The sequence below is a fragment of the Leptinotarsa decemlineata genome, unplaced genomic scaffold (assembly GCF_025532065.1).
Source record: "Leptinotarsa decemlineata unplaced genomic scaffold, Ldec_3_MD MMD2_tig00004307_RagTag_RagTag, whole genome shotgun sequence".
NCBI lineage: Eukaryota > Metazoa > Arthropoda > Insecta > Coleoptera > Chrysomelidae > Leptinotarsa > Leptinotarsa decemlineata.
The window spans coordinates 5,199,137-5,221,728 of NW_027412606.1; the positions used below are offsets into that span (position 1 = coordinate 5,199,137).

Here is a 22,592-nt window from a genome sequence, read left to right on the forward strand (position 1 = left end):
AATATTTTCAATTTTCAGGTTTTATTAATATTTCAATTTTTTTTGGTTGTAATATGTTATTTCTTTGTAATTTTCAGTTTTTTGTTATTTTCGGTTAATCTTTTTAATTTTTTTCAGGGATTTCAAATCAATTTATATGGAATTCCGAACTGATGAAATATTTTTAGTTAATTTTTCATGTTTTGCAAGTTTTTTGAATCAAACTGAAGGGGGCATTCTGGGACATCGGTTATCACCTTGCGGTAACCAGAACGTAATAATTTTACAAAGTCCATTATTGAGTGCTGGTAATTGAGGTTACAAAGCATCTAGTGTGTAGGTACTAGCAGGAAATATACATCAACGGATTTCGCCATTGTATTCCTCGTGAATCATTAATAAACAGACAGTTATTTATATCCATTCTTTAATTCATTTACAGTTCCATTACGTTGTCATGGTTTTCATATATGGATGAAATAACTGAAGTCAAAATATTCCAAAAATGTCATTGTTATGTGTATGCAGGTATCCACGGTATTTCCACGAAATGTAGGTACGGTTTGTCTATGTGAGTTTTGTGGAATGTTCGGAATGATAGGAAATTTTTGTATTGTTTTACTAAATACTGAATGTTTTTCGCCCTTGATAATTATGGAGTCTCATCGTCATATTTTCGACTGTTATTAAGAAAAAGATATTAGATTACATTAGATTTTTTTTACAACTTGATACATGATTGCTACAATAACATGATGATATGATATATACAGAGTACAGCGCGATGACCGTCAAAATTCATATCCTGAAAATTGGCAAATATAGGTTTTTTATCGGTTATACTGAAAGGTGGTGCCAACTATCTTAATATAAATATAACATCCTGTATATTCAACGAAAGTAATTTTTTGTGGAGGAAAAATCAGTTTTTTATCGATTACATAAAAAAAAGACAATTGACAGGATCAAAATTATCAGAACACATTTTAAAATCGAATGTTTCAGTTGTCAATCAACAACATTGACATAATTTTATATTTCAAAACTTCTTTGACATCTGTCGAAGAAGTAAAGAAATAAACTATCAAAAAAGGAATAACTGCGAATATATTCGAATTTTTTATCCATTTCTGAAGACGGAGGCAAATTTTGGCCTCCGAAACATAAAAGATAAGTATTATTTCTCAACAATTTTTTTGATAGGCAAAATGATTAAATACGACAAGTTACTGATGAATAGAAGATTTTTCTTTGTGAAAAATACTTTGATTTTTACGCAGTAACTTATCGGGGTAAACTAAAAAGTTTGCCCTTCTACACTTTTATAAAGTTCTCCATTATAATTTTTATATTTTTCAGATTGCGGAAGGTAATAAATACCCAAAAAGTAGATAAGAAACATCCTGTTTATTTTCACATTTTTAATACCTGGCATAATTCTGATTTGAGTTTGTGAATTACGCCCTATATCAATAATGAGACGTTCTCTTTACATCACGTTTTGTTAAATAAAAAAAACTAGGTATTCGGCTCTCTAGTGATTCCCCATAAAAAGGTTTCATAGAATACATGAATAAGCTGTTATTTTTTCATTAAAATGCTCCCTTCTAGGAGTAACATTATCAAAATGATATACAAGGTGTTCTAAAAACACACACGCATGCCAGCGTTTGATCCAATTCTCGAAGCATTTCTGATATGCTCATTCTGGTATGTCTTGAGCTCTGTCAGCGATTAGGTTTTTATCTCCTCAAAACGCCGTCCCTTCATGGGTCTCTTCAATCATGGGAACAGGAAAAAATCACGTGGGAGCAAATCTGGTGAATACGGTGGCTGTGTCATGATAATGGTGTTGGTTTTGGCCAAAAAATACGAACAAACAATGACGAGTGAGCAGGGGCATTATCGTGATGCAAAAGCCACGAATTTTTTCCACAACACTGGACGTTTTCTTTGTATTGATTCTCGCTAGCGGCGCATAACTTTAAGATAATACTCCTTATTGACCGTACGACCATGTGGCAAGAACTTCTGATGCATTACGCCACGACAATCGAAGAATATAGTGAGCAAAACCTTGATCGAACTTGGCGTTATATTTTTGGTTTTGATTCTCTTGGGCTCATCTATTGAAACGATTGGTTTTTGATTTCGATGTCATAACCCAAGATCTCTCACCAGTTATGACCTTTTCAAACAAATCTGGATCGTCGTTGACGTCATTTAACAATTCTTAAGCCATGCTCATGCGACGGCTTTTTTGGTCTAAATTTAGCAATTTTGGAACAAACTTTGCTGCCACACGCTTCATTCCCCAAATTTTCGAAAATAATTATTAGCATGAACCAACCCATGAGCCAACCGATATGCCGACATCCTCAGCAACCTCTCTAATAGTGATTCGACGAATATTCATAACAATTTTCTTCACTTTCTCAATATTTTCATCGGTTGTTGATGTGCTGGAGCGTCGTCATTCACATCTTCTCGGCCTTCTGTGAAAATCTTGTACCACTTGTGAACATTTTTCTGACTAACATTATTCAAGATGCAATTGGAATTTCCGAACAATTCTCTGTCCAATGTCTTCTAGATCTGTAGGCTTAGTAGAGTACACTTTCGACTTGATATGTCCCCACAGAAAGAGGTCCATCGGTGTGAGATCGGGTGATCTAGCTGGCTATTTCACTGGATTCCTTCTGTCGATCCAACTCATTGGAAAAAGGTTCGTCCAAAAACTGTCTCACACGAACATCAAAATGTGGGGGTACACCAGGCCTCTGAAATATTATTTGATTTTCTTCTAAATTGTGATTATTTTCTAAAATTTGTGTAATGGATCTACACAGTCTTGTAATTGAGATTACCTTCAATGAAAAATGGTCCAACAATATGATTACCATGAATGCTGGCCCAGACATTCAAGTTTTGTGGAGTTCGTGAATGTGTTTCCATCACCAAATGAGGTCGACGATCAGGATCGTGTCCGTTTAATTCCTGAACTAGTCTTATTTCGAAATTTCAATTTGTAGGCTTTCAAAATCTGAAAAACACTAGTAGCTGATACACTATAGCTACTTGTCTGATAGTTTATCGATTATCCATTTGTACAAGTCCTAAAACTGCCACTTCAACTCCCTCATTTCTGACACGGAATATTTCTTCTGACAAGATGCTTCATGTTTTCTGTTGTGAACAGAATCTGAAGTTCGAAACTTATCCAATAACTGTTTAACGTATTGATGGTTCACGTTATGGTCTGGATGATTCGTATTATAAATGCTTGCAGCAGCTTCAGCACATTCATTATTTCGCTAATAGGTTGCAACAATTTCTATTCTTTCTCCAGTAGAATAAACCATGTTGGAACACAGTGAATAAGAATGACCGAATAATAATTCGTGAAGAAGTGACAGTGGCCAACTATCTACTTTTTGTTCTGCGACAACTAGATTCAACAAAAATTACCAGTCCAGAAAAAACTAACAGTGTGGTCCATTTCAAAACGTTTACTACTGATTAAAATAAATTCTACAAATCTACAAGACCTGCGACAGAGAATTGTTTGGGAACGCCGATTTCTGACACCGGACATCTTCAATATTATAAGGAACGCTTTCGAAAGTAGACTGTATTATTGTATGGAACTAGATGGAGGTCATTTTGAACACTTTATCCGTTGATTGTGTTGCCATTGATATTACTTTTGTTGATTTCCTCAATAAAATGAGCGACAGCGAATTTTCTGGTTCTGCTTAAATAAAAATTCTGTTTAATTCTGTTTGAAATCTGTTTTTTCGTTAACCAGCTGTTACACCCCTACGAACGACACCCCTCAGAAGTCTAAACTTGTGCGAGCTAAGGATTAACAAGGTCTTATCTTTTAATGTGTGATTCCTAACACAGGTTGGAGGACAGCAAGTGAAAGTCGATCGTTCAGACTGGGGCTTGAACCACCCACCAACACGGCTGTTAATTCGAGTGAGTGAACAAGCACCCACGTCGAACCGCCTGGCTACCGACCGTTCAACATTCAATTTCTCAATAACGAATGAACCAATTTCGAAAAAAATTACAGAAGTGATAGAGGGACAAAATAACTTTCAAATGATGAAAAACCATGCCATTGAAAAATAGGGAGGGTAGTTGCTGACCGTGTTTTTTGAACTTTTCGATTACACGTCTGTTTTTGACTTACAGGGGGGGTCAAATTTTCGTTGGAACGCCCTGTATATGCTCAAGTTATATTGCATTTTGATATCAAAATGTTCTGTCAATAAATATAAGTTGTTTTAATAAATATTAATTTTCATTCGCGTAATTGAAACAGCTCCAGTTGACTACCTTTTGAATTCCATGTTCTCTTCAATATACCATGACCCCTTTTTTGCATCTCGTTATGCATAATCAGTTGCAGAATCGCTGTATCTCCTCTTCTAATATGAAATTTGACCTTTGAACAACAACTTTGTGATTTGTCATCAGACGCCTATATCGTTACAATAATCTGAGCTGTGAATAACAGAACCTTCATGTTCGAATCGAATTCAATGTCATTCCGCCGGTTGTGTTGAACCGGTCAAAATAACTTTCTGTTATGGACGATCATCGAAGGTGTTACGAAAACGAATTTTATCCGAGACTTTTTCGAAAAAAAAGTTGCGTACATATTATTTGAAAAAGAAAGTATGAATGGAGACCATGAATGTATCTAAAGTCACTGGATTAACCGAGTAGATTTAACATTTTTTCATTCCGCAGATCTAAAATCTGAATAAGAGTTGATAAACTTGATCATCATTTTGGAATACATAACAAAAAGATTCTTCTTCAACACTTGAAAACATGCATAAATTAAAGGTTAGGATGAATTGACGGTCGCAGAATGGTTTTATCGTTAGGTTAGAGTAGGTCGAAAGTGAGTGGGTCTATTGAACCCTCTACCGCAACCCGCAAGGGTTTATTGTGACTCACACCTATTCACACTCGACCAAATAAACCCGGATTCTTAACGAAGCCGATTAGTTTGTATGGTGAGTGGTCTTTCAGGTCAGATGGTAAGAGTACGGCTCTGCCGAACCCTAAAAACCTGATTCGGTCCCCAGCGGGGCAGGCACAAAATATATGCTCTGCTGTTTCATCGTTAATGAGGTAGTCGGATAGTCAAGGTGCAAGATTCCCACCTTGATACCCACGACAACCTACCCATATAAGGGTTTTTGCACGTCAGCCACACCTGACAATGCCTTATTTTCAACCGTGCAGGGTTTTTTGCCGCTGATTTTGGTGAATCATCACTTCAGTGCAAACGTTTGCTAACCTGCTCATGGGAGGTTTGTTCCTCCACCTGGGACAGATTTTGCGTACGTCGCTCAAGAATTTGGTGCAAGGCGCTCTTGAGGAAACGACTAGGTTGTTTCCTGGCTGCACCACCAAACCTTTTTTTTAGGTTCAGTTATTGGATCAGGAGTTGGAGAATTGAGAGGCTCTTGCTCCTGATCTAAATTTACAGGGAGGACAGTTGGAGTCGTAAGCTCGACATCTATCTCCTCTGTAGACACAGCGTCAGAATTTTCAAGTTTACTCTGTCTATAAAAGTCCTACGAGTAGCTAGGGAAAGAAGGTCAATCACGGCAGAGCTCCGCATTACCGTGACAAGGCGATGCTACGACGAGAGGGCGCCCGGTATCTCGAAGGTTCCGTAGAGACAGCTGATAGGCTCAGTGTCATTCATCCTCCCGGCACGGATACACACACCTTAGGATTAAGCCATCGTTGTGATGCCATTCAGATAGGGAATAACAGAACCACAAGTGATTCTGTCATTCCCGTATCCAGCGGGGTTTACGTGGAAGCAGGCATCCGATGGCCGGTTTGCTCAACCCCCACGTCCCAAGCTAATGTACTCGCCAATGGTTTTATCGTAGCCAAATATTGTTCTTAATATATCTTCACTGTTTGAGCAATTCGAAATAAACAGCACTCATTCAAACAATCATTGTTCAAGAACTGAATTTAAAATAGCTGCTCACTATATATAAACTTCCAATTCCGATGAATAGGTTACCCCAATTTCTGTTTCATTCTGAAGATGTAACTTGAACAACATTTCCTTTAAACCTCTGTGGAATCTTAAAACTGACAACTCAGGAATATTACGAGCTTAGTACTTATTACGTCTCGAATTGGGGGCATAATGGGCTTGTTTGAATGTCTCACGGAATTTGATGATTTTCAGAAGGCATTTTTTCAAATGTTTCATAATTTTCGGTATTTTTTCTTGCTTGAGTAATTCATCCAATATCTGATTTGTAACATCAATTAATGTTTAGTTCCATACTCGAATAATTTAATTCGGGTGTCATTTTGAAAATGTTTGTCATTCCTTTGATTTTTTTCCATTATATTTCCCATTTTTTGACCATTCTACAGCACTTCTTTTCCTTCTTAACTTTCCAGAAATTTTCATGTCATTTTAATCCATCCTTCATATCTATTCTTTCGTTTTAGAATTTTCTCAAGTACTTTCCTTCGTTTTTCATACACTATTTTTATGTCTTATAATTCGTTGTTCGACCCTTTTCCTTTCCACGATGTTATGTCGAAAAAATCATCAGATTATATTATTATAGGTTCATCAAATGACAACAAATCATAATCACTTGCAATGTTATAAGAAAAAAAGCCTCAAAAAAAAGGGTTTTATGTTTAGATGCAGTCAAAAGATGTTTATCGGTTCTGAAGGACAATTTAGTGCTTTAATGCTTGAGTATTTTAGTTTTCATAAGTACATCCCCTTTTAATAATATAAGAAACATGTGTAGTGGATCGCAGAGAATTATCGAGATGAAGGCCCAATCTTTTTGTTACGTCTCTATTTGTTAATCTGAACCCCATCAATGGAAATATTAATCAATTCGCTACAACGATTTTCTACAGTTGGCCCTACCAAAGAGCATGACATAAGATTTATTTGCGTGTACAGAGAGACAGTGTACTTGATCCAGTTATCAGAGAATGTAGTTCACGACACATTTGATCGAGGGCAGTATTGAGTAAATTTACGTCGAATTTACGTCGAATTTACATCGTGAGCATTACGATGAAGAAGGCACTGTGAAAATTGAAAAGATTTAGCCATGCAGATTTAGCCATGCAATGCTTTTTCGCCCCTGGTTTGAATGAATCATCGTTTGACTGTAAGTTTTGGTGAGCAACTCAGAGCAAGTTTGTTTCCTCTCCTAATGCAGATTCTGCTTTTGCTGTTCAAGCATTTGGTGGCAGGCAAATTCATAGGATATACTGCTCTTGAGGAGGTGCTTCCTGGTTGCACCATTCAGCCTCCTACATTTGATAAGAGTATCAAGAGTTGGAGAACTGACAAGCTCTTGTTGACATCGATCTTCTTGGCGGACTCAAGGTTGGCTTTAAAGGTTACTTCGTTGTTCATTAAGGGTTCCATGAGTAACTGAAGAAGGGAAGTCTATCACGGCAAAGTCACGCATTACCGTGACAAGGCTTTATACGAGGAGAGGGCGCTTTGGATCTTGAAGGTTCCGATAGTAACATTGAGCGGGTTCTGAGTCATACATCTTTTTGGCACTGTCACACACACCCGGTAGGTGTCACCCTTGCCAGGTGAGGCATGAGTATTCTAATGTTGGACTTGGGGTTATGAAAATATCATTCATTCCACTAGTAATTTAAATAGATAAAATACAGTTTCTTTTCCATCTTGATATAAAGAAAACTGTTTTTCCTTATATATTTATGAATTTCGCAACCAAGTGTAATTAGTACTATCTACGATAGCTTTCTTTGTGATTTCAAAAATATGATTTAAATAAATGAATAGTGATGCCAAGTTAATCTAGAATATTCAACGATATTGAAATTTGTATTTTACATACAAGATAAACGACCAAATGAGACATTTACATAAAAAAGACCAAAAAAGTATACACATGATGGTTTATAACCAAATGATAGATGGTTTAAACTACAACTAACGAATGAATGACGAAATATTCTGAACAACAATAATAACTCTTAGTAAATGAAACATGAGAAGATTATTCACAATGAAAGAATACATATGCGTCATAAATAAAATAAGTACGCGATAAAACACAGCATCCTTTTTTCGACAAGTGAAAAAAGTGGACAATACAGTTAATGTTTTCGTTCATTCAGAGAGAGATTTTGTTGTATTATTATCATTCTTTTTCAACGTATTTTTTTATTCATCAGTAACTTGTCATACTGAATAATGTTGCCTATCAAAAAGAGCTAAGAAATTATATAGATAGTTATCTTGACGTTTCGAAAGCTAAGATCTGCCTTCGTCTTCAGAACTGGAAAAAATCTAAGTATTTTTTTAAGGACAAAACGCAAGCACTACAGGAAAATCCTTAAAATGCTCTCAGAGCGGTGTCTGTGCGAAAGTAGCGATTCACATCTATTTGGAAAAACGTTCTCAGGAAGTTTATTTCACATAAACGCAGTTCTCTAGATGAAAGATTTCTTAAACAGTGAAGTTCGAGGTGTACTGAGTTGAACATCTAAACGATGGGCAGCCACAGTCCGTCGCGTATTTCTGATATGTACCTCATATGTACCTCTCTTTTTCGGTTTCGGTTTTCGGAATAAAGTAGATCCGAGGAATACCTCATGTTTTTTCCAAATATTATTCTCAATATCCACCTTTGTATTACACTCAAACTACTCAAGTTATTTTCTGCTACTCCAACCCATCCCAGGATGCCGTAGGATAGCAGAGACTAGATCAGGGCAAAATACAATATTTTGAGGTTTTTCATGTTCAAATAATCAACAAGATATCTGAATTTGCTTAGCAATCCTCTTAATTTGTTCTTTACGCTGGTAATACGCAAATCCCATCTCAGGGTGTCTGTCTATAATGATTCCGAGATATTTCGTTTCATTTTTTTCCACTATCACCGTATCTTTGTCTATTTCCATTGGTCCTAGATTTAGTATAATCAAAAACATGAAAAATAGAGATAAAGGTCCTAAAAATATGAGTTATAGCTCATTTGATTCGGAATCACCCCTAAAAAAATGTTTTTGAAGGATTTTGGTGCAGGTAAAAAATTGCAATTGTTATTAACAAAATAAGATAAAAAAATGGTATTTAGTTTTTCATTAATAACTCAGAAAATATCAATATTTAAGCAATTTTGAAAAAAGTCCGTTGAAGAGGAGGAAATTTCCGATAAAAAAGTCACGACTCCCGAAACTCTATCTCCATTATTTATAATTTTAATTTGACGTTGAAAATAGGGTTTCGCGCGGCTGTTACGGCATGCGCGCGCTGCCGGTAAAGAGAGTTTATCAGAAGAAACATAACATGAAATGTCATTTTACAAATTTGAAAAAAATCTAGTATCTTCTTAACACTTGAATGAATCGAGTCCCGCAGAAAAAAAAGTTTTATCACCATTTTTCAAAAAGTTATTCAATTGTTAACCAACACATTTTTTCCCAGTCTCCGTTGGCATAAATAATGGGATAAAAGTTATAAATAATTGGCCTATAAATTTTAAACTTCGTGGAGCCCTTTTAATATACTTCATACGATCCTGCGATAAAAGTTCATGAAAATTTATTAATTTGTTAATTATGATTTTTTATAACTATTGCAAAATGAAATATCTAAAAATTGTTGATGAAACTTTTTTTTCAATTGATATTTAGCTATGTCTGTTTTTCCATCAAACAATGGCAGTTATTAACATAGGATATGAATTTTTTACGTAATTTGTTTATTAAATTGTTTTAAACAAATAGAGAAATTCAATATTTTTGGAATTTTTTTTTTGCTTTTTTGTTGTTTAGAGATAATTATGATTTTTGAAATAATTTTTTTTCTTAATTTCAATTTTTAATTGTTTAAAATCGATTTTTTTATATTTCGATTGTTTAAATAGTTAGTTAAGGAATAATTTTGCTTTTGAAAACCATAATTTTCAGTTTTAAATAGTTTGGCGAACAATTTTTTTTTTAATTTGTGATTTAATTGTTTATTAGTTTAACAATTTGTTAGAAACAAATATTGACCAACGTTACATTTTTTTCTGAAGTATAAAAAAATTATAAAAATTATTATTTATTATAATTTAATAATTTAATTAATTATATAATTTTTTATAGCACTTTTTTATGTATAGTTGGTCAATATTTGTTTATAACAAAGTGTTAAACTAATAAACAATTAAATAATGTGTACATTATGATTTTTGAAAGCAAAATTATTTCTCAACTAATTATTTAAACAATCTAAATATAAAAAAATCGATTTTAAACAATTAAAAATTAAAATCAAGAAAACAATTTTTGTTCAAAAAGCATAATTATCTCTAGACAACAAAATAGCAAAAAAATTTTTTTCAAAAATATTGAATTTCTCTATTTGTTCAAAACAATTTAATAAACAAATTACGTACAAAATTCATATCCTATGTTAATAACTGCCATTGTTCAATGTGAAAATATCATTTAATTGAAGATGAATTTCCACAAAATAAATAAGTCATCAATATCACAAATTTTACTAACGCTGAAATGGTTGACATGCACTTTATTTATGGATTAGCAAATGGAAATGTGGAAGAAGCACAAAGGAATGTACCAGGACAGATATCTCAAGAAAGTAATTCCTTTTGCTAAAATATTGAGAACGCTACATGCAAAATTATGTAAAACTGGGAGATTTAATAAAAATGCAGGTGGTGGAAGACCAGAACAATGCCTGAACTGGAAGAAGATATACTTGATGCGATAGAAGAAGATCCTTCAAATAGTACCAAGAATATTGCACTGCAGCTGGAAATCACCCCAAAAACCATATGGACAGTCGTTAAAAGATACCTCTTATACCCATATCATATACAGCGGGTCCAAGCTCAACTACCCCGGGATTTTCACTTAAGATTAATGTTTCGCACGTGGTTGATTCATACTATGGCACACAAAAATAATTTTTTACCAAATATTTTATTTACGGACGAAGCAAATATTTCACGAGACGGTATTATGAACTTTCACAATGACCATTTTTGGGCCGACGAAAAACCCCACGTTATTAGAGAAATTCATTTTCTGCAACAATTTTCTCTGAACTTTTGGGTTGGAATTTTTGGTGACTACCTGATTGGCCCATTTTTTCTACCAGCAAGGTTATCAGATGAATCCTACACGGACTTTTGACGAGATTATTTATGCATTTTGTTGGAAGAAGTGCGGGTACTTATAAGAGGCAACATGCGGTTTTTGCACGACGTTGCTTCAGCTTATTTTAGTATTTTTGCTCAACAGCATCACCTACCCTTATCGCTGGATTGGACGTGCAGGACCTCACAGTTGGCCAGGTCGCAGTCCTGATATGAATCCTTTAGATTTCTATTTATGGGGTCATCTGAAGGGCATTGTTTATAAAATTCCTGTGCTATGATTTTGGTTTTTATTTTATGTTGTCCATGGATAGTTTTGAGAAGTGTTTTTTTTTCTCGAAAACGGAGCTCGATTTTACATCAATATTTCGATGAAACTCACTCAACCCATGTGAATTTTGAACTGGGCGGTTACGTTTCAATATCACGATCTTGGTTCTCCAATAACTTTGAGGGTTTTGCAGAGTTTATACTATATTATTGTAATTTTGAATTTTATTGATTTGGGCATACCTGTTCATATTCCAATCAACTGTAGAATTTCGTCATTAATTCAATTTGGGACATTCAGTCACTCTTTTCTGAAAGGCCAACGCAAACGAGTTCATCAAGAATATTTAAAAATAATGCTGTTGTTTCTTGATCGTCATCAGAAAAACAAGCCGTTGGAATAATTGGCCCGTTATTCTCTTTTCATGCAAATGAAATGAACAACATCATTACCAAAGACCCACTGCAAGGTCTCACGTGATATTCAACGGTCGTGTCGAGAAATTACTTATTAGATCATGGAACAATACCTTGGTGTCGCAATAAAACATCTATAATTCTTGTTTACTTTCCTGAAAATAAAACAATACAGAAGGTTAACTATTAAACTCTCCTAAAAATACCCCTGTTAATTCGAAGACGATTCTTGTGGCTGGTAGTAAATCAAATGAGGGTCGTTACGTACCGTTATCGTGGCAAGAATAGATTTTTTCTTATTCATGATATAAAGTCGTAATGTTGTGAATGAAATAACGGCTTTATCTTGTAATATCATTCTTATTTCTCCATTGAGGATGACAGTGTCCCATGAAAGTGTAATTTTATATCGTAACTCTTTCATATGCTGTATTGTGCGTTCCTATTAATGATATCTTATTCAATTACATAGGTTAGGTTAGGTCCAAAGTAAGTTGGCCTATTCGACCCTCCACCGCATCCCGCAAGGGTTTATTGTGGCTCACACCTATTCACATTTGACCAAATAAACCCAGCTTCTTAATGAAGCCGGTTAGTTTGTATGGTGAGTGGTCCTTCAGGTCAGATGGTAAGAGTAAGGCTCTGCCGAGCTCTAAAAACCTGATTCGGTCTCCAGCGGGACAGGCACAAAGTATGTGCTCTGCTGTTTCAACATTTTCCAAACATAGGCGAGACACACTGTCTTCCGAGACTTCGAGTGTCTGCATATGAGGATTCAAATGACAGTGACCTGTAAGAAGGCCTTTTAGACATCGTAGTTTATCCCTACTGTAGTCCAACAACTAGTTGGTATCAAGCTTTGAAGGGTGAATGAGCCAATCCAGGAAGATTCTGCCAAAAGTCCATAAATCATCTTGTCATCCAGGTATTCAATCTTCGTTGGGCAAATCCTAAAGCTCCTTTGTAAGGGAGTCAGCAGCCTCATTGAAGTATGGCTAGGAATCCAGGCCAGAGACAATCTGTTAGGTCTTCCTATAGAAGAAAGTTATTTTTGGCAATTTGATAGCAATTGGCAATTTAGCAATTGGCAATTTAGACGTTGCTCTATAGAAACTAAGAGCTTCCGACGCCGCTTGACTGTCCGAGAATATTTTTATTGACTTTTGTATGAGGTTGGATTCTTTCAATCTCTCCGCACACAATTCCATAGCGTAAATTTCCGCTTAAAATACAGTCGCAGACGTTCCTAGGCAGGTTGATATCTCGGTCCTGGGTGTTCGACTGAAAACACTTGCACCACAACCGGAAGGTGTTTTTGATCCATCTGTGAATCAACAACTATCTGCTCCTAATATTTACTTGTCCCTTCAATTACATAACGAATGTTTGGAGTACAAACTGAAAAGAAAAAAGTGTTTTGTTTTATATTTGAATGTACATAAGTATTTATTTATTTCGTGTCAAAAGCTTCAGTAACAGTATAATTCGCTGTCAGCAAAAGAAAGAAGTCCACAATGGCAGTAACTAATAGTTAAATTAAATTATTTCAGCACAAAAATCGGCAACCCTCTTGCCGGTTTCTTTCAGTAACTGGAGGTGTATGATTCTGGGTATAGCGTGCAGTTGTGGAGACGTTGAGCGGTTTGTTGTTCTCCAAATTTGCATAGAGTTTTAGGGCCAGTTAGAAAACCCCACCCGGTGGAATTGCCCTCGACCTGCTTACCTCACTCCTAGTCTGTTTAGATATATCTAAGTCTTCCACTTCAGGACTCTGCCAGGGAGAAGGGTCTGAGGGGTTCCAGAAAGGTAAATCGCGGAGCTTATCTTGCCATAGGCTGAGTATTGTTATGTTTGGTGAAGAATTCAGTGGTATACAAAGTAAAAGATGTTTCCCCTCGAGAAATGTTTGTACAATGTAATGGAATATTTGAAGCACGTTCATTGAAACACCCATAATATATCATCTTTCAGCATCAATTGATTATTTGGTCAGCCAATAATTATTTTCAAATGATAATTTCATTGTGTTGTTTATATGTGTTTAAACATTTTATTTTTATTGCAATATTTCTCTTCATGTAATGTGACCTGCCATAGATGTATTCATACGTAACATGGATAAATAAAACTCTACTCTACTCTACTCAACGTACTACGTAGAAAGGACTTCCTTGACCTTAAGCGACCTTTGGGGGCTGATGGCCATGGAGTGAGTGGGCTGCATTAGTTTTCATCTTGTACCTTTTGATGTTTGCTGCCACTTGGCGTCTCACACTGGATGTAACTGTGCTGGCTAAACAATGGAGTTTATCAATTGGAATTCCATTAGGAACGGAGGTGAAATATCTTGGCATTGTCCTCGATAAAGAACTCACAAGGAACGCTCACTTGGAAAAAAGTTTTATACAAACCCAGACTGTCCCTATGGACATGTCGTAGGATTTGTGGAAAAAATTGAGGTTCAGGTGCTAAACAAATCCATTGGATTCATGTGATGATTGTCAGACGAATGATCACTTATGGTGCAGTTTCCTGGTGGCCAAAAGTTTTACAGAAACGGCTCAGGCGAAGCTCTCTGGCTCACAGAGACAGGCTTCTCTGGCCATTTGTGGTGCTAATTGTACCATACTATCAGTAGCCATAGAGATCTTTCTAGATCCACCTCCTCTCCACATTTTTCTGGAGAGAAAGGCTAGATGGACTGCATATAGACTGGTGCACATCACCAATTGCACAAATAAATCTAATGTAGAGTAAAATATACTGATGATTGACGGTGAAAGTCACAGCAAAACCTTGACATTTGATCGAACTTGGCGTGTTTTTTTCGGTCTTGACTCTCCTGGGCTCTTACACTGAGACGATTGGACTCCAAGCTGAAAGGAGAGTTCACCCTATTCGCTGACGAGACTACAATTTCATGGCATGATCAAAATCCCCTCTGAACTTGAAACAGTAATAAATCATGATATTAGCAATACAAAAAGATGGTGTGACGCAAATCTTCTCAGTTTTAATATGTCTAAAATGAACGTAATTTGCTTCAAATGTTCCATCAGCAATCTACAAATTGACTAACATCTTTGTTGAGAATAAACCATCAAACAAATTTCTGGGACTTTCTATTGACAGTGATTTGAAATTTGAAGACCATATCAAGAGTCTCAAATCAAAGTTATCCTCAGGGTCTTATGCTGTGAGGCTGACATCTTATGAGCTGGCATTTGCTGCTGCCAAAGTAATATATCAGTAACAGTGGTCTTGCAGACCACTGTTTAAGGAAAAGAAAATCCTCACTGTAATATCTATTTCTATTATTGAAACTATATGTCTCATAGCCAAACATCAAAATCGATTTTCAATTAACACAAACGCCACTCGACAAAGAAACGACTTTAATTTGCCCATTCCAGAATATTACCTCATTAAAGACTCTTTCATTCATAATGAGTTAAAAATGTTCAATCACCTTCCATTAAATCTGAAATTTGCATGCAATAACGTAAACTTTAGGGAAGTTTTGAAGATTTTTTTTTGTGAGAGAGTCTATTATAATTTATCAGAGTACTATCAAGATACTGTTTGATTAGACTTGTGGCTGACTCGTTTTATGTAATCAATATTGAAAATTTTCCAAATAGGCTCTTATTGGCTATATTCGTGCAAGTGATGTATTGTGCTATGTAAATACTAATTGTTTTTGTTATTTTTTTGTTCTTTGTACATATGTTCAATAACTACCTGCAATTTTATTCAACAATAACATGACAGTGTATATTATTTTATACTGTATAGTTTTCGAGAACATTACTCGAATAATCATAACTTGATAAGTAGCGATAGCTACGATGTGTGGATTTGTTAATCGAATTATTTTAACCAAGCTTTGTCAATAAGATGATAATCTTCAGACAATAAAGCATATTTTGACTTTGAGTTTGACTTACTCCTATTTGACCGTACAACCATGTAGCAAGAACCCCTGACGCAGTTTGCCATAATAATAGAAGAAATCTGTGACAAGGAACTAGACATCATCAAAAATGATCTCCAAAGCGATGGTAGAAAAGACTTTGGCTAAAAGACAGCAGGAGCCTCGCAAGGAAGAGAAGCCGTCACAACCAGTGCTTGCACTTCCCTACATCAGAGGATTATCGGAGAGGATAAGAAGAACTGGTTCCAAGTACAACATCAGAACCTGCTTCAGATCCGGTAACACTATCCGTAGCAGCCTCACGAAAACCAGGCCACCAAACGCGGACTGCAATTCCAAAAATTGCATTTACCGGATACCCTGTGAGTGCGGAAAATCCTATATTGGTGAAACTAATAAGGCCATTGAGTGTTCGCATTGCCGATCACAAGAAACACACACAGCGAGGGGAAACCAGCAAATCAGGAATAGCAGACCATGTTTGGACCCATCAACACAACATCGAGTGGTCCCAAGCTGAGATCTCGCACAGAGAGGAACATTGGTTTAGGAGAAAATTCAAGGAAGCCGCATACATGTTGTCCAACAACGTATTCAGCTAAGCCAGCGTAGAAATACGTAACATATGCAAACCCATCATCAAGAGAAAAATGGCCAACTCCCGCCAAAACGGTCATCTCCCACGGAACCAGTGAAGCGGAAAATGGAAAGCGGGGATAAGTGAAAGTACTCGAACGGCCTATAAATAGTCATCTCTCGGAGGAATCAGTCTAGTCATCACCCGAAGACGATTGTAGATACTTACAATCGAAACGTCGTGAACTAATGTGACTTGGAATCCCTCCACTTTTTATTTTTATTTTCTTTTTTCATTTCTTTATTTTAATTTATTCAATTGTTCTATTTTTACTTGTATTTTATTTCACCATTATTTCATTTCAGGTTTATTTTGCCTAATATAATTGTTATTTTCAGCTATTCATTTCTAATTCTTCTTTTTTAGTTGTTTCAGGGATTTCAAATCATTTTATATAGTAGACAATGGAAGTCCGAACTGGTGAATTCACTTTTTACTTTTATGTCTCTTACCAACAACAAACTACACATGCAAAACAGATGAAACTGTGAATATGAGCTTGAGAGAGACGAGTGTACCAACACAATAAAAATTACTAATCGAATATACGTAGCCCGCGAAATTTAAACATTCCTCTCATTTTTTGAATACAATATTTTTTGAATATAAACTATGAATTTTAATAAAAATGAAGAAGTCACAGCTTCCATCATTTATTTCGGGTCGGAGAGGTCAAGTTATAGGTACTGTAATGATCAAACTGAAAAAAGTTGGGAAACTGCAGAAACTCAAAATTTTCTCTAGAAAACGGTTATGGACAGAAAATTCGAAACGTTGTGTTATTGACAATGAAATTATTATTCTACTAGGCATTTTTATCTTTTACAACCTGGAAAAATTGTGATGGAAAACATTTTATAGAGGTAGAAAAGATGAACTGGTACCCCCTGATACGTTATTTTGTGAACACCAATATACATTTCTGAACGGACAATATCTTATGTGTCAGTAACTTGTTATGTTTCACTCCGCTGAAAAATGAACAGAATATTCTCTAATCATTTTCTTATTTTGTGTCCGGCATCAACAACTATCGTCGTTGGCACGTGAGAAATCAAGTGCAGGTAGCCAGATTTCATTATTGTTAATTAGAAAGTGTTTTTATGAATTTCAGTCACCGCTGTTTAGAGTCTGGGATGGTCGCTTTGAATTCTTCAAACACGTTAACATCAAGCATAAAAACCTTGAAACTACGACCAAAAAACCTCTGAAAATAGCTGGGACATAGTTATCTCCGACCATGGAAGTGGACACTTTTTATCAACCTTACTGTTTTTGAGTTTTACTTGAAATGATGCCACGACCAGGGGAAATTTCTGAATGTGGTAGAAACATTTCCCTGATAGTAATTCCAATTAGTATTACACCTGTATTTGTCTGGCATGAATTTTTGCATTCTATTTTAAACAGGTATTATGTTGAGGTTCCTGAGTGGAGAAAGAATTATTTCATCAAGGACTCCACAGTCTGTACTGGGTTTGTAGAGAAATTTTCCATTTCATCTCTTTTCGGACCGTTTTCAACTCATCCGGGCCCAAAAACTCCTCTTACTTTTATGGTTGAGGTCAACTATTGAACTCAGTCAGGAGTTCAAGTTAGCTTGGGACTGGGGGTGAGTAAACTTCAATGGATTGGCCATTTCTCATTCGTCACAACTGAGGAAACACAATCCAGACCGTATGGCAATGGTGGTTTCTCGTAAACGGCTTACTAATGAATATGAATGAAATATATTTCAACGAATTTCAAGTAGGTAATTAAAAAAACTTCGAAAGACAAAAGTTTTTTCCTGCGGTGTGTCGAATCCATTAACTCTTGAATGTTGTGGGATTAGTAATGGGTAATAAATAAAAGTGATTACATAATAGTTATTTGAAATCCGGGAGTCAGTAATAAACGATTTTTCAGTTTAGAACGAATGATCTTTTCGAAATCTTTGACCTCTTACCGATGAACAGATTATATTAAAAAACAATTGTTGAAATAATTTGAAATTTCGATTTTGCAAACGTATCTGGAGAACTAATTGAAGTTACTAGTAGCTTTATTTTTTTCTGGAAGTGATTTGAGCTCTCAAATGAAATGTTTACATAAATTCTTGACATTCATTACGAATTATCAACAGATTGATGAAATAAGAAATATTGCAATAACAGCACCCAAAAAAAAATTAAAACGTATTCAAGGAACACTTTATTGTGAGTTCTTCACAAAAAAAATTCATAAAAACGCAACAAGTGTTTTGCCACACAATGGCTTCTTCAGGCGTGTATTTACTCAATTAAAAAGATTTTTCGTTCTGTACTCAATTCATTCTTTATTATGTTAACAGGGAATCATAATTCAGGTAATATTTAGTCATTCTTATATTAAAGGATTTATTTAGTTACTTGAACTACCGTTTGCCGGCAGGTATTGAAAATTTCCACCCCAAATTAGGACACTCTATAAGGGAATGATTGTACAGGAGTAAAGTACTCTTATTTCAGAAAATTTAGCAAAGTGTCATTTGGTAAAAGTTGTTTATAATTGAAAGTAATGCCTAAATACCACAACATGGTGTCCCAAGTCATTTTTAATTATTTTCATTAATGATTTCCCAATTTATATTTTTTTTAAATCACCCTCAGCACTTCCATAAAGTAATCACAACAAAATCAGTTGAGCATACGTTTTTCAAATTCAAAAATATTTGTGAAATTAACTTGGATTTTTAATTTTTTAGGGAATTACAAAATTTATATGTCTTGCAATGATATTCAGATAAACTTCAAAATTCCGCAAACCATATTGTTAACTAGGTAAAACATCTTCAATGCTAATATATATATATATATATATATATATATATATATATATATATATATATATATATATATATATATATATATATATATATATATATATTCAAAAACTTTTATTCAATGAGAACTTTTTGTATTTGAAATGTTTATGAAAAAACTGTACCAATTAAACGACAAACATGAAATCCTATTGAAACTATTACGGATACCCATGGCACAAAACGATTGAGAGTTGAAAGAAAACATTATGACAGTTTGGTGACACTAGCTTCTCACTCGACTCGACTCGACGACAGCAAAACACATACACATACAAGACCTACATACGATCGATCATGGACTATGAAGCCATGATATACTGCGCAATCCCCTGAGACTAACACATCGCTTACTAACCATAGAGAAGAGAATAGTACGAACCGTACACAAACTTCTTCACCGATTCCCTTTCAACGAACTATAAACACCGTAAAACTAACCCCTATAAATTTCAGGAATTCCGAGGCAGAATCAGAACAGAACAGAACCAGAACAATCAGAAGCAGCAACACCACCGTAATTGAGACGCTGGCCACCCCTTGGACGCCCCGCGGGGGCCCAAGGAGGATTCCCAGGAAAAAGTTTCCATTTCCCCCAGCCCGGCTCCTAGGAGCCCTGAAGGATATTCCGGAGAGGTTCCAGAACATCCTTGACGAGTTCCTGCTGGCGATCAGGTAAAACACAACCCACTGTCAGAGGAGGAGACCAGAAATAAATAGTTCTACCTAGTCTCCAAGACTCACCAGATCCCGAACCAACCAAGGAACTGTACCCGGACAACTTCACCCAGGATAACCCAACCCATACACAAAAAAAATGCCCAAGAAACGAGAGAAGACTCACTAATCCGACCAACACGAGACATTGTAACCATACATAAACACCCAACAGCAAGAACTAGAATAAGCTACAGAGAAAAACAATTTAGTATTATTATTATTTTTTAATTAACACAGCCCCCGAAGAGGCACTAGCCGATAGTAGGGCACCAGATGAAACACATGTAACTTACCAACATTTAGAGAAACGTATTCGATCGATCCATCAAACTAACGGATTTTTTGGACAATGTGAGTTTTCAAGAAAGACATAAATTACGGTGTGTACAAAATGTATGTCCTGCTCATCCTACTATAATGGGAAATTTAGTGATGAATAGTTAGGACGAAATAATGATCCACGGTGGCCTCCTCGTTCGCCAGATCTCATCCCATTAGATTTTTTATGGGGATATGTGAAGCGATATATTTACAACGAACGACCATTTAATAATGCTGAGAATATTAAAAATGCGATACCATTTCATTGCAGGAATATCTACTCTTTGTGAATTACATGATCGGACAATTAGATGCATTGAACGAGAAAGTGAACACTCAGAGACACGTCGATATAATTCTTTCTTCACAAATTTGATAATGATTAAGTAATAATAAAAATAAGCCAATAAAAAGTGTCAAAGTCATCGGCACCGCTTCCAAATACAATTGAAAACATAGTATTATTCCTTTCTTATTAATTTGTTATTATTTATTAATAATGAAAATAATGTTTACTTTCAACCCTTGTTTGTTTTGTTCATTGGGTATCCACGATTATTTCAAAAGGATTTCATGTTCGTCTATTAATTTGTATAACTTTTTTATAAACATTTCAAATACACAATGCTCACTTCAAATGGGAGTTTTTGAATATACCTCTTTCCATTACTAATATTTTACCTTGTTGAAAATATGGTTTGCGAAATTTTAAAGTTGTCTTAAATATCGTTAGAGCAAACATGAAGTTTGTGATTCCCTAAAAAATCAAAATCCAAGTTAATTGCACAAATATGCATGAACTTGAACAAAGTTATGCTCAACTGATTTTGTTATGATCCACTTTTGAATAGAAAATTTTAGATTTCCTGACGATTTACCTAGGCTCAGATTTATTTTTAATTCCATGAAAATTTTTACTCTTGTTAGTAGCGAGGGTCTAATAATGGGAAACCCCTTGAGTCCTTTGTAAGCTGAAATTTTCATGGACAACCTAGAGAAAATAATCCATACTAATGGGCTAATTAACATTTATTCATACTCGTACAGATATGAAGATAATATTTTAGTCTGTTTTACTGGTAGAGACCACTTTCAAAGAATGATACTAAACATTATGTAACTGTAACGTACTTTGGTGATCCCACTACAAATATCACTTGGTTTTTAAAAAATTTAAATAACGAAGAATTGGACGTAGCATACAGAATAATTGATATATTGAATACATTCATTATAAACTATAAAGATAAAACTCCATACAGGAAGATATTTTTCCAAAAGGATGAAAGAGCATGGAAGTAGGTTTTGGAATGGGAAGGCCTATTCAACATTTCCAAACCCTCTTTTGACGAAGGGGCACGAGTTCAGTTACGATTATGACGTATCACATTTGGAAGATAAAGGTTTAATACCCAATCTTCTGAAATGTTTAGAAATCAATTAATGTGAAAATTCGGGATATTGCTCAATGATCAAATATATTTGAATTGTTCTCCTTTATTGAATTTAGTTTACAACGAGAAAGTTGGTAATTAGAATAGATCTTAAAAGTAGGTAAAGTGATGGCTCAGGTAACAATTGTGACGTCCGATCTGCCTCGTGATCTTCCCAGGTTGTATCAATACCTCGAGAGCCACATAGGGAGCATCATGATTACCGACTACTATGGTCATTAGCCTCGTTTTAGGTTAAGTTATTGAAGCAGAGCCATCTAGGAAGCGCCACCAACGCCAGTATTATCAACCAACGACCACTCCACAAACTGTGGGGTGAGTGATTATTGAGTCCAATAATGATGTGCCCTGAGCAAACGCATTGAGCCAAGAATGACAGCCTTCTGCCTATGATTTATGCCTTAGTGTAGCATGCTGGCATGATCTTGAGATTCGAAAGAAGAGAGAGCATCATTCCGACAAGGACTCTAATAATCAGAACATCCTTCTTGACAGAGTGATCTGGATAGAGTCCGCGAAGAGGAAATCTCGATATTTCATCCGTTTTTTTCTCCTCTTTTCTGATGATATTCGTCTCGCCAGGAGCTGAAATATCGTCTTGCTCTGGTGGTCGAGAAGAACTACATCAGGCTCATCAGCCTGTATGAGCCTGTATGAGCTTATAATATTATTATTATTATTGAATGAATGAATAAACTTGTTATTGGGGTCATCTGTTTTCCAGTAGGGGCGGAATATATTTTTTTCTGATATGGAAATGTCCTTTGTGACTAAAAATTTGAACTTTGAATAGCTGTTCTGAGATAGCAACCTATTCGATGATATT

The 22,592-nt window shown here is 35.4% G+C and overlaps 1 protein-coding gene across 2 annotated transcripts in view; it reads right to left on the reverse strand.

Moving 5' to 3' along the window:
• Positions 1–22,592, reverse strand: part of Y-1 (yellow-1) — a 43,785-nt gene that overhangs the window by 20,060 nt on the left and 1,133 nt on the right. The gene's annotated exons all lie outside the window — the stretch shown is intronic.